Raw genomic sequence first — 5,458 nt, 5'->3', positions numbered from 1 at the left:
GTTATGACTGCTCAATCAGAGGTCTCAATTTTGGCAGGTTATGGTGCCGAGACCTCTTGTGCTGTATATATAGGATCATGGATAGTATATATAGATGGATCATGGATAGTCTGATGTAACAAGTCGTTGGAATGTTCCTTTGGAATGAGAATGATGGTAGTGAAAGGTGAAAAGTTGCATAGCTAGCCGAGTGGACTTGCTCCAAGGTTGTTAGTATCAAGATACCATGTAGTATCTGTTTTATTGTAAGCTGTATAGTACCGTAGTATCATGATGATACTATGAAATTTTATTTTTATTTAAAAAAGATGTATACATTATTAATAAGTTATCTCAAATAAATTCAAATATAACTTTTAATTTGAAATGAGCATCAGGGTGCTTTTTTCACTTGGGTGCATATCCAACCGTGTGCACCCTTTATTTAAAATGCATTTTAACATATTAAAAGATGTTAAACAAATACAAAAAATATCCTTTGTATATCTTGACATGTTACATGCTCATGAAGTTATTTCAGCAAATTCTGACACGTTTTGTGCCATATGAAAAAAAGATCAATTTTGGTACTAAAAAGATAAAGATGTCAGTTTTATGTGAAACTTTACGTGCATACATAGAACATGTCCTAAATGTGATTTTTTTTCTCCAATTTTTCAATTTTTTTAAAGTATGTTTTGTATATATCAGGTGCATATTCACCCGGGATTAGTTTTGAGTTTTTGATATTCTATATCTTTCATAGAATCTCATCATATAAATGATATATTTAAATAATATAAATATGAGCTAACACCTCCTATGCATCATAACTAATTACGAACCCACTAAACAAAAAAAGAATGTCTATGCTTCATCGTCGTATAAACAAATGTCTAGTTAACTGCCCAGTTTGAAGTTAGACTACTTATAGTTGAAGGAGTAACATCACACGCCACAAAATATTTTGGTGACATGGAATGATAATAAATGAAGAAAGAGATTGAGGTGACAATTCACACTTTTCAAAATATGATGAGTCTACAATCAAATATAGCATGCATGACACCATATATATGTAACTACACACTATGAAGGTAGTAACCTGCACCATATTACTACTTTATGTTACTTTCCATTATAAATAGTTTTAGAGGGTTAGCATCCTAAACATGATGCGTAGGGGCTTATTTGGCGAAAAGCGTTGTTGGCTCCGGAGGGTTAGTGCTGTCACCATTTTTAAAAAGACATTTTTAGAATTCATCAAAAAATCTAAAAATAATTCTAGAGATTGTCGGTGATACATCTCGCAATCATGCAAAATCTAAATCTAATTTTTTTTAAATTTTGTGCTAGACAAAAATGACAAAATCTCATATGTTTTGGAGATTTGAAAATATACTACTCAGATCTATAGTTTTGTCATTTTTGTGTAGCTTATAATATAGAGTATTTTAATTTAATATTTTACACGTCTGTAGGACACTATTGATTATATGCAGATTTTTTTTCAGATTTTGTAAAACTAAAAAATATGATATTTTTTTTAAGATGAGATTACTAGTGCCCCAAATCTCCGTCTCTTATTATTATTATTTTTTTTTTTGGAGAGAACTTCAACCTTTATTAATTCAAACCAATCTGGTTACAATCAGCAATCATGCTGTCAACTAAAAAATCCGGGCAAACCCCAGTCCACTCATGCGTTACATTGTCAGCGCAAGCCAACCTTGCACATACATGGGCCACTGTATTACCTGACCTACCAACAAAAATCAAAGAAAACTTCTGGAACAAAAGCCTAAACGAATTTATTTCATCCAGCAGAGGTGCTACTTCTGTCCTCTCCCTGGTTCTAGCTTCCCAACACCTCACGAGCTCCTGGCAGTCTGTTTCAAACACAACTTCCTGGAACCCCCTGGCACGTGCGAAGATTACCGCGTCTCGAAGCGCTAACGCTTCCGCAATGAACGGGTCTCGGACACCTGAATGGACCATCGCCCAGGCTCCTCTGAAACCCATCTCATCTCGGGCCACACCACCACTTCCTGCTCTACCTTCTGCAGCACAAATCGCCCCATCAGAGTTAATTTTCACCACTCTCCCCTCCGGGGGTTTCCATGTGCACACAGGCTTTGCTAGTTGCCTAGGTGTTGCCGTCTTCGGCAAAACGATCTCCAAGAGATCTTGCTCAATCAACTCCACACTTTTGGCTGGTACAAACCCCTCCGAGCCATGCACCACTCTATTTCTGGAATCCCAAATGGCCGCCATCACGGATATCATCTGTGCCTGTTCCTTCGGCCGTAACCATCCTTCACAAAGGATATCAGCTGTCCACGTCTCCGGGTGGAGCCGGGGCAATCGTAGATGAAACACATCATTTGCTGCCAACCAAAATTGACGCGCATGAGAACACTCCAACAATGCATGCATCAAAGTTTCTGGAGCTGCTTTGCATATCCCACAAGTGGCGTTCGCTCTGACATGCCGCTGGGTGAGAGTCGAGTAATCAGGCAAAATGCCGCGTAAAACTCTCCACCAAAAGGCGCGCACTCTGGGTACCACCGCAAGCTTCCATAACTTCTTCCAAACCTCTTCCTTCTCATCAGACGACGAGGCCTCGTCGCTGATCATATGCTTAGCCACTAGGGCTTGGTATGCAGACCGAACTGAGTACACTCCCGACTTCTCGAGGGCCCATGCTGTCCAGTCTGCACCTTCAGAATTCCTAAGTGGAATCTGTTTTATGATCTCAACATCAATAGGGAAAAAATTAGCCTCCAAAACCTCCCAGTTCCACGAGTGGGTTTCAGAGCTAATAAGGTCACTAACCAGCTCGGCTGTACCATCTTCTTTCCTGCCTAGCGGTTTCATATGTTGAGCTCCCGGCATCCAATTATCATTCCAAATGGACACAGAGCTACCTGCACCAATCCTCTTAATAATCCCATGTTGTAACGCCTCTCTGCCTGCAATAATAGCCCGCCACGTACGTGATGCAGTTTTGGGTACTGTCGCTGACATAAAGTCCTTGTCATGGAAGTATCGGCTACGCAAGACTTGGGCGCACAAAGAGTCTGGTGATGCCATTAATCTCCACCCTTGTTTTCCTAGGAGAGCAAGGTTAAACAGGTGGTAATCTCGGAATCCCATTCCTCCTTTTCCTTTTGGTATAGACATTTTGTCCCAAGAGAGCCAATGCATGGATCTCTTATCCAAATTTCCACTCCACCAAAACTTGGCCGTCATAGAAGAAAATTTCTGGCACGTGCCTTTGGATAACTAAAAAACACTCATGCAGTAAGTTGATTTGGCCTGTACAACCGATTTAATCCAGACCTCCTTCCCTGGGTATGATAGCATTCTTGCACAGCCATTCATACTACTCCTCATATTCTCCCCAAGATATTCAAACTCACCGCTCGTAAGGCGACCAACAGCCGTCGGCAACCCCAAATATTTCTCACTGAAAGCTTCGACATTTATGTCCAGAACATTCTTCATAGCTGCTCTTTGGACATCAGTCGTACAGGGGCTAAAAAAGATAGAGCTTTTCTCCCTATTCACCAGCTGCCCGGACGCCTCATTGTAGATACGTAAAATTTCATTGAGACGCGTTGCACTGGACACCGTCGCATTAATGAATATGAGGCTATCATCAGCGAACAGTAAATCAGGGTGCCCTATGACAAACCCGGATACCTCGATCAATTGGACCCAATTGGAAATGGTTCAACAAAACTGAAAACCCCTCAGAGCAAAGCAAAAAGAGGTACGGTGACATGGGGTCTCCCTGGCGTAGCCCTCGTGTTGGAGAGAACTGAGGTAGCAGCTCACCATTAACCTTAACAGAGAAGCGGACTGAGGTCACAAACCTCATGATCAGCTGCACCATACGCACTGGGAATCCAAGCTTCAGTAACATGGCTTCAAGAAAAGGCCATTCGACCCGATCGTAAACCTTCATCATGTCGAGTTTCACTGCACACATACCTTTCTTTCCCCTCTTATTTCTTTTCATTATGTGTATACACTCAAAGGCAACTAGGGCATTGTCGGTGATTAGTCGCCCAGGTACAAACGCACTTTGCTCTTTGCTAATAACTTCTTCCAGCCACGGCCGCATCCGGTTTGCAACAGCCTTTGCACACAGCTTGTACAAAACAGTACAAAGCGAGATCGGCCGAAATTGTTTAATGGACTGAGGGTGCCGAACCTTAGGTATCAAAACTATTGCTGTATCATTCATGTTCGGTAACCACTCCCCGCCATTCATTATGCCGAGAATAGCATGAACCAGATCCTCCCTAACAAGATTCCAGTGCCGCTGAAAAAATCCAGCAGTGAAGCCATCCACACCCGGCGACTTGGAAGGGTGCATCTGGAACAGTGCCAATTTGATTTCCTCCTCCGTATACTCCATGTCCATGGCTTCTCGAGCAGCCACCTCTAGCCTTTCTGGGACAAGGCCAAGCAAATCATCCATCACCGGTGCGCCTTGTGATGTATACAACTGAGTATAGAAGCCCTGTACCTCAGCATGAATTGCACCCTCATCATCACATAGACTCCTGTCACTTCTGTGCAAGGATGTAATTTTATTCATACGCTTCCTCTGAGCTACACGCGCATGGAAGAAAGCCGTGTTACGATCACCAGCTTTCAACCAGGATACTCGAGACCGTTGCTTAATCCATACTTCCTCTTGGTATAACACTTCCTTAATACGTTCCATTAAGCGTTGTTCCTCTGGAGATGGTCCGCGCCCTAAAGAGGCCCTTCTCACTCTTTCTAGATTCTTCCGTAGGTCAGCTAGTTTCTTTTTGAAATTACCAAACGTAACTGAACCCCACATACGAAGACCAGATTGCATTCCTTGCAGTGTACGCACAAGCCCCTGCACACCCACACCTCTATCTTCTGAGTTCCACAAGTCAGCAACCACCCGGTCATAATCTCCATGGGTTTGCCACACATTCTCATACCTGAAGCCCTGAGCCGGCCTAGGAGTAACTCGTTGCTGGCGCAGTTCTGTCAGGAGGAGACAGTGATCAGATTCAACTGTACTTATGTGTCGAACTTTGATTACAGGAAACACCTGTGCCAAGGCCGCATTGCCGAGTGCCCTATCCAGCCGAGCCTTAACATTGGCATCACCCATCTGCCTATTGTCCCATGTATACGGCAACCCTGAGTAACCAAGATCAAAAAGCTCACAATCGTCTAGTGCCTCCCGAAAAGGTCTCATTTGCCACTCCTCTTTCACAACTTCACTAAAGTGCTCCGCTGCAAAAAGGGTTTCATTATAATCCCCTACACACAGCCACGGATAACTCCGGATACCATGTAAACGCCGAAGTAGCGTCCAGCTCTGATGTCGATTTTCTCGACGAGGTTTATTTGGACGTAATTCTAGTATACAATTTTCATCTTCATCACAAAAGTGAAAAGAAAAAGAGCAGGAGTCCGAGTCGAT

This window comes from Lolium rigidum, chromosome 5, assembly GCF_022539505.1.
Source record: "Lolium rigidum isolate FL_2022 chromosome 5, APGP_CSIRO_Lrig_0.1, whole genome shotgun sequence".
Taxonomy (NCBI): domain Eukaryota; kingdom Viridiplantae; phylum Streptophyta; class Magnoliopsida; order Poales; family Poaceae; genus Lolium; species Lolium rigidum.
This window is presented reverse-complemented; position numbering follows the sequence as displayed.